We start from the raw sequence: 14744 nt of genomic DNA, 5'->3' as shown, positions 1-14744 counted from the left end.
AATGCAAATAATGTATCAAAGCATGCAATTCCTAGAACCCTGGCATTTACTATTTTTCCACACATATCACTATAAATTAAAATAACATAATATTTTATAAGAAAAAAGAAAGCTATGGGTGATACACAGTCCCTACCTGTTTAAAAATAAATGAGTTCAGAGAATCTCCTAACCATCATAAGGAGTGAAAACAATAAACTATAGATGATAGATAGATACATAGATAGATATTAATTTACAGTGTTGAAATCCTGTACTATCATTGCCTTCTTCATTAAATGTATTAATGCTAAAGTAACTTTTTTATAGCTCTTGAAGGGCTCTTAAATATACATGTCAGATTAATAAAAAGAACAATTTCAGTAACTGTGACCATCAATAGATACCTTTAAGTCAAGTTTTATTTTCATGGTTTCTTTTCAATACACAATCAAAATTCTCTTTCCTTGGGAAGAGTCATGGGAATGGAATTTTTAAAGTATTGAGAAGGTATTGCAAAATTTTGATGAGAAATGGACTTAGATATTTTCTTCTTGGGGGTCTTACTTTATCCATGATCAGGATTATTTATTCCCCATAATGTTTTTCCTCTCTATATATTTAAAAATATCTAACAAAGCTTATATCTAATACTATACATTGACATTTGTTGTTAAATACACTGCTGCAAAGTCCTTTAAAATTAGTGAATAAATGAAGTAGAGCATTAATTAGATATTCAATTTATACATCCTTTTTCAAAATAGGAAAAGATATTCTTCTGTAAATTTTTAGCACCCATTTCTGACCTCCTATACTCTCCAAAACACAGAGTTCCAAAATTAACTATGAATTCTACTAAAATTCAAGTGTTACTCAACAGGCATATGTTAAATTCTGTTGAGTAGTTTTTGCCCAGTGAGAGATTAGTAGATTTACTTATAATGATCAATTTTCTAACACATAAAAATGCTTTATGTAAATTCACTCAAGTTTGGGTAGACTGTCTACAAAAATGGCCACCAAAATTCTCTCCATCTTTGTGTTTTTATACCTTGTCTTTAATCAGCAGTTGGAAACTATTTCTGTGTCAATTGAACCAGGGTTGCCTTTATTTATTTTGACCATCAGAATATGGCAGAAGTGATGAAGTGTGAGTTCTAGAGACTAGATCTTAAGAGAGCTGGTAGCTTCCCTTTTGCTCTCTGGAACCCAAAGAGCATCCTGTAAGTAAACTTGTCTACATCTCTGCGGGAAGAAAAGCCACATGGAAGAAAATTGAGATACCTCAGCCAATAGCCAGCGTCAATGCCAGGCATGTAAATAAAGCTATTTTGAGATTGTTAGGACCAGCTGCTCCCATCTGCAAGTGAGCAAAAGAGACCAATAAAAGAATTGCCCTGCTGAGACCAGTAACATTAGCCTCATGAAAAATCATAAATTGATTTTACTTTAAGCCACTTTAATTTGTGATAACTTGTTTGAGACAACACATAACCAATATAAAGATGAAGGGGAAACACAAGGCATAATCTAAAATTCACTCATTTTACTTGATAAGAAGCATCACAGATTTTAGAAGATCTTTTTTTTTTGTCACTTGTTTTTCTATTTACATCCTTTCCATGATTAAGTTTAAACTTTTTTTTTTTTGGCAAATTAAAGCTAGCTCTGAAACTAAACCGAAACATCAATGTATATCAAAGGATTTTGAAAATGTACAGCAATGTATGATACAAAAATTAAAGTACATTAATAAAGCCTATAGAAAATTTTCTTCCCTGTGTTTCTTGAACAAAACCCTGTTTAGCACTGACCTTAGGGCTAAACATTGGATTGAATGCCTCCTGATCATGAAGGTACTCCTGGAAACATATTTCTATTTGAGAAATTTTTATTAGAGGAGAATTGCCATATTATTAAAACCTCACTGAGAGTTAGTACAACATTGAAGTGTTACCCCTATCAAATATCAAAATTAAGTAAATTTTACAGTAAAATGTTGTCCCTACTCAATTCATCCCACCCCCCCTTCCCCCTTGGTATCCATACGTTTGTTCTCTACATCTGTGTCTCTATTTCTGCTTTGTAAATAAGATCGTCTATACCAATTTTTTCAGTTTCCACTTATATGCATTAATATACAATATTTGTTTTTCTCTTTCTGACTTACTTCGTTCTGTTGGGAGATTGGGATTGACATATACACACTATCGATACTACGTATAAAATAGATAACTAATGAGAACCTACTGTATAACACAGGAAACTCTACTCAATGTTCTGTGGTGACCTAAATAGGAAGGAAATGCAAAAAAGAGGAGGTATATGTATATGTATAGCGGTCTCACTTTGCTGTAAAGTAGAAACTAACACAACATTGTACAGCAACTGTACTCCAATAAAAATTTTAAAAAAATAAAATTTTGCCCCTACCGATCTGTCACAGTAATTAGTGACTTGTGCTATTACATTAGTCAACATGAACAGTTTGACTAAAAGTAGTTTCATTCCATAGTATTTTTCAGTGTATTCATAATGAATAGAGACTTCCATTGATTTATAATTTAAATAGTAAACAAAAAATTTTAGACTTGTTTTGATTGTTGGACACACGCCACCTGTCCTTCTCAAATCTGGAAGCTCATTAGAGCCTACTACAGCAGAATAATTTCTACAAAGTATTCTGATGTGCTGTCAGGGTTGTAATCCATTGCCTTTATAAAGGACATCCCTTCACTGCAAAAATCATTCCTGATGAATCCTGAGTAAAACCATGAAATCTCCCCTTTATGCCTTGGCAGCCACATGCTGCTTCTAGGCTTTCACCCTGATATTTTCATGCGATGCCTCCTTCCTCCTCTGGAGTATCTCAGTGTGCTCCCTGGACCAAATGTGTCAGATTCATCTGGGGTGACTGTAAAATTTAAATTCTCAAGCCACTTCCACGACCTACTAAATCCAAATGATTAGAAAGAGCCTAGGGATCTGTATTTTAAACCAACACAGCTGTTTGCCATTTTCTTTTTCTTCAGTGAAATTATGGGCAATAGCTACCGTCTGAGCCATGCATTTTATCAGATATAATTTGTGCATCACAGTTAAACTAAAGGATGAATGCCTAATAGGAAAAACTTCCAAAATATTATTCATCTTTTAATGTTACCCTACAGTGACTCGCCCTTCCAATACTGGATTTGCACACTCAAAATGAGGGAAATTTGAAGTTGGTTGATGATTTTAAGTTTCCCTTCTATTTTCATATTATAGTATGCAAATCGCTCCTAGAGAATCTACCTACCATGTCAGTGAGGAAGGAGTTCTCCACCAATGATTCCTAACAGCAGGGGACAACAATTTGTATTAGAGATAAACACTTCTGATGTACAAAACTGCACTCAATGTACTCTGAAATATGACATGTTGTAGATCCACCCCTTATGTGGACTAGTGCCTATTGCAGAAACAAGGATGCAGCTGGTTTCATTAAGCTGACAACACCAAGATATGTGCGAATATATGATGTGATGATTTTTTTTTATATACTTCATCATCCAAAGATGAAGATAAATTGTATTGAACCAGCAGCTTTCCAGCTGAAGAGTGTTTAAATTGTTAGTGTGAAGCTGAAACAATAATGCCAGGATAAGAGCCAGGTTTTATTATTGGTGATAGAGCTTGGGTGGATAAATTCTAACCATTTCATTTAAACTTTCCAACTTTATATTATGTATGAGATACAATGAAATGGAAAAAATATAGCAATAGGGGAATGTGAAAGTAAAAGCAACTTTACAAAATCAAGGCATTACAAAGGTCAGCTTCTCTAGGAGAAGGTAAATATTTCTGTATTTTAAATTCAATCATGGAGTTTGAAATATATTTCCTATATCATCTTGTCCTATGCTCAATCTATAGAAGGGAGTAGATCAATTGAAAAAACTGATTTGTTTTCTGACTTCGTCATTACTTTTCTATGAGATCTTGGGCAAATCATGCATCTCTCTAGACTGTAGTTTCCTTTTATGTAAATTTAGATCATTAAGTAAAATGAGTTGAAAGCCTTAATTTTGGAGAATTTTATTGATAATCCATGGAGATTTAGTGTATATAAACAAGTTATTTTAAAAATAAATAAATTCTATCCTTACAACATTTAAGATAGAAAAACATTTTGTGCCAGCTCAATAAATTATGAATTTTATTGAGAATTTTTAATTTGCCAATCACTATGTTAAGCTATTAATATAAATTTTCTCTTTCTAACATTCACTGCAACATTAAGTCATAGTATTGTTATTTTCCCCTTTTAACATAGTGGAATTGAGGCTTAGAGAGTGTAACCTGCCCAAGATCTCACAGTCGGTAATAGTTGCAGCTTGATACCCCAAGGATTGTGACTATGGATTCTGTGGTCTTAAAGATGGTTCCGTTATAAATAAGTTGGCACCTTACTATATGCGTAGTGTGTTCTTGTATCAGAATAATAAAGCCTGTTATTTGTGTCAGAATACTAAAGCCTGTTATTTTTTAATTAAAATCTATTATTTCTGTAGCAAATGCTTGTTGGAATAGATTCCAAATCACAACAATTTTTCCTTCTTTTTCACCTGTACTTATTCAAAGGACAGTGTCTGTCAAGCATGTCCTGAAAAATAAAGTAATGTAGGTGGATTAACTCTACCAGATACGTGAACATTCTGTAAAACCTCTAAAATTAAAATAGTATAGAACCATATGAATAGACAGACCAACTGTATGGAACAAAACACTCAGAAAGAGGTCAAGAACATTTGAAAATTTTATATATGATAAGATTAGCATTTCAAATACTGCAAAAATAGAGTAACTTTTCAATAAATGTTATTGGAAAAACTGTATAGTCATTTGGGCAAAGAAAAAATTGGATCCATAACACACATTATACAGCAGAATAACCCCCAACAATTTCAGAGATCTAAATGTAAAAATAAAATCATACAAGCAGGAGAAATAAGCATGAGAAAAATTTATTTGTTACCTGGGATTGGAGTTAGCTTTTCTAAATTTGTCTGAAAAATCCAGAAAAAAATAAAAGATTGATAACTGGTTCCATTAAAGAAAAAAGAAAAATTGCATGACAGGAACACCAGAGTCAAAATTAAAAGACCATAACAAACTGGAAGAAAAATGTCTGTAACTTTTTATTTTTATCTCAAACAAGGAACTCATAAAACCAAGAAGAAAAAAACTAAAAGCCACTTAGAAATAATTTTTCACAATAATACAAAGTTTCCAAAGATTTAAAAATGTTAAAAGCACCTGTGAGCATCTGAGAAGATATTCAGATCCAAATTAAACCTTTACAGAGATATAATTGTTTATATTTCAGACTGGCAAGCTCCAAAATCTTGTCAACACCCTCTCTTTAGAGAGATGATAAAAAATCTGACATTTTCAAAATTGCTCAAGGGAATGCAAAATGAAGTGAATCTTATGGAAATTATCTGGAAATATTTAATAAACATCCATAACCTTTTATTATTTTATCCAGGAACCCCATTTCTAAAATTTTGTCATGAATATTTATGCCAAGAGAAAACTTATATACAAAGTTATTTGTAAAATAATATATTAAAATCAACACAAACATCCTTCCATAAGAGGTTAATTGAATATACTCCAGTATATTTACAAAATTATATACTAACAAATCATTTATAAAGAACAAATGAGGAGCGTCTATAATTTTTTTATTAATTTGTACTTAACCATTTTTTTCTCACTATCCAACAAAATGTATTTTTGAATCGTTATACAAGCAAAAAGAAGTAAATCTTACAATTCTCTAAATCTATACCTTTCTTTTATTTCTTGATGTATTTCCTTTATATTTGACAACATCCAGGAGAAAAAAAATGGGTGAAATGACAGAAAAAGCTACTCCCTAGATATTTATGGGTGATGTTGAAAAACCAATTATATACAATAAATTTTAAGAGAAAATAAAATTACAATAGCTATTGACACATACATGTAGAAAAATTGGAAGCAAATTTCTAAAATAGTGATTGGTGGCTCTTCCTATTAACTGAATCAGTTCCACCAATGTCCAGAAATTTAGAATATTTCCAAAAACTCTCCACTATCTCTGTCAAGGCTTTTTAAATTTTGTATTTATGTAAATCAGTGTGAGATTAAAAACACCATAATTATTTAGTTTATGTCATAGATATAATTAAAATAAAGCCAAAAATAAGGTTATATTGCAAATATTTTAAAACTATTTATGGGAAGAAATAAAAATCAATTCTAGTTGATAAAAAGTAGTTTTTGCTTGTTTTAAAGGTCACTGAAAGAGGATAAAGTCTAGATTTAATAAAATATTATAGAGTGATATCAATAAAATTATTAAGTAAAGAACTCCAAAATCCATTCCTGGTTAAAGGCAATCTACAGACTCAATGCAATTCCTATCAAATTACCAATGGCATTTTTCACAGAACTAAAATAAAAATTTTTAAATTTGTATGGAAACACAAAAGACCCTAAATAGCTAAAGCACACCTGAGAAAGAAAACAGTGCTGAAGGAATCAGGCTCCGTGACTTCACACTATACTACGAAGATACAGTCATCAAAACCGTATGGTAGTGCTCACTTTGGCAACACATATACTAAAATTGGAATGATACAGAGAAGATTAGCATGACCCTTGCACAAGGATGACATGCAAATTCGTAAAGCATCCATATTTTGTGCCCTTCCTCACCGTCCAGACACCCTTTGCTCTTCAGCTCCAAAGGAAAAGCTATGGATCAAAAGCACAACATCTGGCACTCAATGCTGAAATTGTGATTTTTCACTATATAAAAAAAAAAAAGGTATGGTACTGATACAAAAATATAGATCAAAAGTCTTTTGACTTTTGAAATATAGACCAATGCAATAGGATAGAAAGTCCAGAAACAAACCCACACACGTATGGTCAATTAATGACAAAGGAGGCAAGAATATACAATGCAGAAAAGACAGTCTCTTCAATAAGTGGTGCTGGGAAAACTGGACAGGTACATGTAAAAGAATGAAGTTAGAACATTCTTTAACACCATATACAAAAATAAACTCAAAATGGGTTAAAGACATAAATGTAAGATCTAATACTATAAAACTCTTAGAGAAAACAATAAGCAGAACACTTCCTGACATAAATCGCAGCAATATATTGTTGGATTCACCTCCTAGAGTAATGAAAATAAAAACAAAAATAAATAAATGGAACCTAATTAAACTTAAAAGCTTTTGCACAGCAAAAAAAAACATAAACAAAATGAATAGACAACTCACAGAATGGGAAAAAAATATTTGCAAATGAAGTGACTGACAAGGGATTGATCTCTAAAATATACAAACAGCTCTTGCAGCTCAGTATCAAAAGCACAAACAACCCAATCAAAAAAATGGGCAGATATAAATAGGCATTTTACCAAAAAAGACATATAGATGGCCAAAAAGCACATGAAAAGATGCTCAACATCTCTAATTATTAAAGACATGCAAATCAAAACTGCAATGAGGTACCACCTCACACTAGTCAGAATGGGCATCATCAAAAATTCTACAAACAATAAATGCTGGAGAGGGTGTGGAAAAAAGGGAACCCTCTTGCACTGTTAGTGGGAATGTAAATTGGTACAACCACTATGGAGAACAGCATGGAGGTTCCTTAAAAAAGTAAAAATAGAACTACCATACGATCCAGCAATCCCACTACTGGGCATATACCTTGAGAAAACCATAATTCAGAATGTTCATTGCAGCACTATTTACAATAGCCAGGACACGGAAGCAACCTAAGTATCCATCGACAGATGAATGAATAAAGAAGATGTGGCACATATATACAATGGCATATTACTCAGCCATAAAAAGAAATGAAATTGAGTTATTTGTAGTGAGGTGGATGGACCTAGAGTTTGTCATACAGAGTGAAGTAAGTCAGACAGAGAAGGACAAATATCACATGATATCACTTATATGTGGAATCTAAACAAAAATGATACAAATGAACTTATTTACAAAACAGAAACAGACTCACAGACTTGGAAAACAAACTTATGGTTACCAAAGGGGAAAGGTGAGTGGGAGGTGTAAATTAGGAGTCTGGGATTAACATATACACACTACTATATACAAAATAGATAATCAACAAAGACCTACTGTATAGCACAGGAAACTCTACTCAATATTCTGTAATAAGCTATATGGGAAAAGAATCTGAAAAAGAATAGCTATATGTACATGTGTAATTGAATCACTTTGCTGTACACCTGAAACTAACACAATATTGTAATTCAACTATACTCCAAAATAGAGTAAAAATTAAATTAAAAAAGCATTAGTCTTTAGGAAGTACAAATCAAAATCACGAGATATCACTTCATACCCACTAGGATGGCTGTAATATGTAAATGACAAATAACAATTGTTGGTGAGGATGCAGAGAAACTGGAACCCTCATACATTGTGGGAGATATAAAATGATACAGCCACTTCAGAAAATAAAGAAATAGTATCAAATAACCCAGCAATTCTATTTCTAGATATCCATAAATATCAAGGAGAATCAAAAACATACATTCAAGCAAAATTTGTATCGGAATGCTCATAGGAACATTATTCATGGCAGCCTACAAACAGAAACAACCCAAAATGGCCATCAACTTATGAATAGACAAATAAAATGTAATAAATCCATACATACAATATATCATTTAATATTTAGCCATAAAAAGTGATGATTTAGCCAAAAAGTATTTAGCAAAAAATGAAGTGCTGATACATGTTATGATGTATCTTGAAAACATTATGCTAAGTGAAAGAAGTCATGTATAAAAGGTCACATAATGTATGATTCTCTTTATGTGAAATATCCAGAATAGACAATACCATAGAAATAGAAAGTAGATTAGGGAGGGGTGAATTGGGAGGTACCAGGTTTCTATTTACAAATATTTATAAAAATATTCAGTGATGCAAACACTCTGGAATTAGACAGTAATGATGGCTGTACAACATTGTGAATATTAAAAAAACACTAAATTTACACCTTAACTGATTTAAGCTGTGAATTTTATGTTATATAGATTTTGCAACGATTAAAAATGGTATTATTTTATAGGAAACATAGTTAAATTTAAAATATAAATATGTGTAAATGGATATATATTTCATTATTTTATTAATTTATTAAAATTTAAACCATGGAACAGAATGAACAAAATATGTTTAAGGTTCAATATTACCCTTTATACAGAAAATATATATATTTTACAGAAAATATATATATTAAAATATAATATATATATAAAATAAAATAAAAATAATATATATATATTAAATAATTATGGACAATGCTTTGTATATATTGATTTACTATCTATCACTTTTATAAAGTTGAGCACTTTTACACTTGAATAATGCTTTCACATATTCCATTTATTGGGCTGAGAAAGATCTAATTCCCATTGCTAATTCACTTCAAAATAAGTAACTGAATAAGGATAGATCTTCTGAAGTGATAGTATACAGCAATGCAGGAAAATAAGCAGATATTCTCTCTTTCCTTCCCTTACACACTTTTACAGATTATCTCTCCCGAAAACATCTGCTGTCACTGCTTCTTATTTGATTCTCCTTCTCACACCAACATCAATTTTTCAGTCCATAGGCTTCTGCCAGAACTGAATTCACCCAGCCCTGGGGTTGGGCAGGTAACTATGGTCTGGGAAATCAGAGCCATACAATATGCTGGTCCCTGTGATTAAGTCATGGGTGTCTCAATTAGAGGAACTAATTGCAGTTAACATTTTGCTTAGAATGTTACCCTACCTGTGCTTTCTAATACTATAGATACTAGCCTTATGTAATAATTGAAATTAATTACATTTAAATAAAATTAGCAGTTTAGTTTCTTAGTCACACTAGCTACACTAGTCAGGTGCTTAATAGCCACAGTTGTTGGATAATGCAGATAAAAGAACATTTCCATCATTGCAGTAATTTCTATTGGACAGTACTACTATATAGTATTTCTATTGGATATATAGTATGGTATTTCTATAGGATAGTACTACTATAGTTTATCTAGACCAGCAGTATCCAGTGCTACTATAATTGTAGTTTTTGTCTAGTAACCACATTTTTAAAAGGAGAAGAAAAAATATAAAATATGTTTTAATAAAATATTTTATTTGACACAGTAAATCCAAAATAGTATCATTTTAAACAGATTATCAAGGTAAAATTGTTAATGAGAGATTTTTGTATTCATTTTTCATAGTATCTTCAAAATATGGTGTGTATTTTACACCTAAAGCATATCTCAATTTGTATCAATCACATTCCTGTTGTTCAATAGCCTCTTGTGACTAGTGGCTAGTATTGGACAGTGTAGATCTAGATGTTATTGCTGGATTTCTCAACCTTAGCATTATTGATATTTGGGGATGGATCATTCTTTTTCTTGGAGGGCTATACTGTATGTTGTAAGATGGTTAGTAGCACCTCTGGCCTCTACCCACTAGATGCCAGTAGCCTCCCGACCCAGTTGTGACAAACACAATATATACAGTCATTGCCAACTGTCTCCTGAGGAGCAAAATTATCCCCAGGCAAGTATCACTACTCTAGGGGAAAAGCTGATCTTTCTTCTGGGAATGCTGGCCCAAAGAATGAAATAAGCCTAGAGCCATCAGGGCTACCAAGTGGAAGCTGAGTATGAAACCAACAGGGCAGAAGCCAGAGTACAAAAATGGGAAGATAGGAGTACCAGTGACATTTTTTAGTCACTTGATCAAGACTCACCTGAATGCTACTGTACCTGTGGATCTTTCAGTGACATAAACAAATACATTTTTTTCCTTGACCTAAGCCACTTTGTGTTTTCTTTATTTGGCAACTGAGATAGTCATAAACAATCTGTCATTACAATCTAAATATGCAAAGTGAACCCACAAATATTTCTACTTCAAAAACTGAAGATGATTAATCCTTCCTCCCATATGATTTATGATAGATTTCAGTATCCTTCCAAGAGTTACCACATACAGAATGGAAGTTATTTTGCCTGCTTGACAACAAATCCACAGCTTGACACTTTTTCCAGACTTCTGGTGAGGACAACTAGAGTTATTAAGATCATGTGTAAATCTAAGGTACCACAGGATTGTCAAAGGGAAAAAATAAATAAAAATAAAACTTTAGCAATTTCATCATCAACAAAACTTTTGTGGTCACAAATTTTGTGCACAATTCAATTCTGGGGATATAAAACAATATAAGAAAAAGTAAGAAAGGAACTGCTATTTGTCCAAAGTCTTTATATGTTAGCAAACTTTCTGAAAATGTTGCATATTTACTACTTAATTTTAAAACAATGAAACACAGGAACCTAAGGTTCAGAGAAATACAAATGTCACTGTATAAACATTTAACAATTTGAACTGATATAAATAATTTCTAAGTATTGATAGAATAGCAAACTAAATTTATCATTTTACTCCTTTAGAAGAATTTAAGAGAAAAACTATCCTATGATTTTGCCCCATACACTATTTTCACTGAAGAAAAAATTATTTAAAAATAACTCTTTTGTCTTATATGAGATCTAATTGGAAAAATATTTTAAAACCAAAGGAAAATGTCACTAAGTGACTTGAACACCTGTACTAAGATGAAAACTTAATTAGCATCAATAATTGTAAACCAATTCCTCATAAAGATGAAACATTCTGGGTTCTTCTCTCAAGATTTTCTGGGGTATGCAAAAAAATGAGGGCAGTGAGGTAGTTATTTTCATTTGATTTTGTTTTTTAACCGAAAGTTTTGTAGTTATATTACTTAGAAAACTGATGCTGCTGTGTTTCTTAGGTCTGCCATTTATATTAAATAATCTCATCAGAATAAAATATTTCACAAATTTTAATAAAACTGATAATCAGGTATAGAAATCTACAGGTTTTATCTTTTAAGAATATGTTATATTTATATTACCTTAATCTTATATCTTTTAAGAATATCTGTCTATGTACATATGTATGTATGAATGTAACTCTCTACTTACATTTAAATCTATTTATATCTTTATTAGGGTGTTGCTGACCTCCTAATAATATTTTTGCAGAAAAAGTTTACATTATTCCCCATCAGACTGCCCATAGCACAGCTTACATTGTGATAAAAGTGTTAACAAACATTCTGGTTTTCCTCTATGAAATATCTATATCTAATAAAAATTTAGAAGAATAAACAAACTCAAACAATGGATTTTCAAAAACCAAGAGCTGGAAAAAATGTACTTCTTCTTGTGAAGACATTTTATTATTTTTTTGAAAGTGACATTTTGAATCCAGCTTATTGTTTGACCCATTCTTCTCCCTCCTTCTCACTATTTGAGCCAAGAAAAAGAAAAAGGAACATGACAGAAATGTTCCAAGTAATGGACTTTCAAAGGAACAACTGTGGGATGGTAAATAGCAGAGTCAAAGTTGGAGATTTGGCTCCTTGTTTGGAACACAATTTTCTAAAAGGAAGCTGCTAGATGTCCTTCCATTTCCAAAAGAAGGGGGAATATTGGCACCTCCAGCACAGTTCATTGCTGCCGTTACCTGGAGAATTTTGAATGGGTTTTGAGATTCTCTGAGAAGACAAAAAATAAATAACAAACAAACAAAACACTTGACTTTGTCTAATTCATAACAATCTCACTAAGACAGGAAAAAATTTTGCATTAAATGTAATGGGTGTTAAACAAACCAGAACATATTTTTAATTACTAAAGTAACAGCTATAGCTATAGTAATTCACATTAGGTATGTACATGAGTTGGATGAAAGTGAGAATTATACAATTGAAAAGCATTTTATTTTTTAAAATTTAAATTATTTAGAAATATAAAGCAGAAAAATCTGCTATTCTTATTCTTAGTGGATGTGTATATGTTGATGGTGTTGCATCCTCATGTATATTTGTCGGAGGAGGGAGAAAGAGGAGGAGGTACAAATTTATCTCACCTTCTAGTTTTTCATGCATGTTTCTAGTTGAGGAAACAAAATGGTTCTGACACATACAGAATTATATTTACGATATGTCAGCTATCATATTCACAATATAGAAAATCAAATATGTCAAATCGCTAAAAAGTTCTATGATTCAGAATGGTAAGTTTTATATGCATTCAACAGTTTTTGGTAAAACTTTATGATTAAAAATAATAAACAAATTGGCTTCCCAATAATTCTAGAAACATAATAGATTTAGCTTATTATCTATGTATGGTTGTTAATTTTTGGCATCAATGTTTTTAACAAACAGGTTGGAATGATTGGTGTTACATCCGTTGAACATTTAAGTGATTACTAGGTTTCTATTTCAGTGAAGAACAAATGCGATGATTATTAAGGTCAGTAAGCTATGGTTATTGGCTCTCATAGCATGCCATCTAACAGATGAGACAGTCACATAAACTGATAATTATAATAGATTGTAATACGTGCTATATAAATATACACACACAAAAGCTTTCCAAGCACAAAGAAGACAGTGAATGAGGAGTATTCAGTTCACTGGAAGCTTTGCTAAGGAGGCACTTCTTGAAATAGGCTTGGAAGAAATGATGCTTATTTAACCCACTTCTTTCTCTAAAACTCTCTTACTCTACTCCTTCCTGCCTACAGCCTATGTTTTAGTTGCTTCCCTAAATGTGGCTTCTCAGATCCTCCGGAATGACCACAGATCATACTTGACACTTTTACAGCACATCTGCACATATGACAGTATATTTGAGTTATAATGTCAACCTGCCTCATCACACTGACCTTCTTGATGACCACAGTAAATTTATGCAGCAACAGCATATGAAACAATGTCTGCACTAATGTTAAAAAGAATGGATGAATTAATTAATATATTATTGGGTTGGCCAAAAAGTTCATTCGGGTTTTTCGTAACATTTTATGGAAAACCCCGAATGAACTTTTTGGCCAACACAATATTTTCCCAGATAGAGCACTGGGGGAAAGGTCATTCCTGAAAGCTGTAATTGCACCTACAAAATGCAATGAAGAATATACCAAGAATTATTTTGTGACCCTAGAACTTAGTATGGTTGGAAGTTCCTTACCTTATTCTACTTCTTTATATTCCAGAATATTTAACAGCTTCTAATATTGTATATAATTTATATATTTGTTGTATGTATTTTTTTTAACCCTGCTACAATGCAAGATAGTCAAAGTAAGGATCTAGCTCTCTTTTGTTTTCTCATGTCCCACCAGAGCCAAGAATAATGCCAAAGGTGATTTCAGTTGGACAATATTAGAACTGAAATTCAAACTCAGGTCTCAGCTATTCATAAAGTAACTTTCCAAAACCGACATTCAAAAATAGACATAACAACTAATGATATTCTTCATAATTTATTTCAACTAAACACTTGTACATTAATAATTTGTCATCTTCAAAATAAATTATAAGTAATAATAAAGCATACAAAAGTGAACGAAGTAGAATATATTCTCTTGAGTTAATCATGTTCTACCATGTAATTCAGACAATTATGGATATAGTTATAAGGTGGAGAGATATTAGTTATGACCGATCTAAGAAAGCACTATGGAAGCACAGGATTCTATCCTGTTTGGAATGATTGAAAAAAGCTTTGTGGATGAGATAGCATTTGAGCTGAAATTTTGAAAATCTGCTTTCTTTATAAAAGAAAATTATAAT

The 14744-nt window shown here is 31.7% G+C and overlaps 1 non-coding gene across 1 annotated transcript; it reads left to right on the top strand.

The window, feature by feature from the left end:
- Nucleotides 1–6610: 6610 nt before the first annotated feature.
- Nucleotides 6611–6717, top strand: LOC114905253. The gene has a single exon (XR_003796115.1). It is a non-coding gene; the product is annotated as a U6 spliceosomal RNA (small nuclear RNA).
- Nucleotides 6718–14744: the final 8027 nt, after the last annotated feature.

Source organism: Monodon monoceros, unplaced genomic scaffold (assembly GCF_005190385.1).
Source record: "Monodon monoceros isolate NGI ecotype Baffin Bay Population unplaced genomic scaffold, NGI_Narwhal_1 Super_Scaffold_21, whole genome shotgun sequence".
Taxonomy (NCBI): domain Eukaryota; kingdom Metazoa; phylum Chordata; class Mammalia; order Artiodactyla; family Monodontidae; genus Monodon; species Monodon monoceros.
Note: the sequence above shows the minus strand (reverse complement) of the source record. Positions and strands in the feature narration are given on the sequence as shown.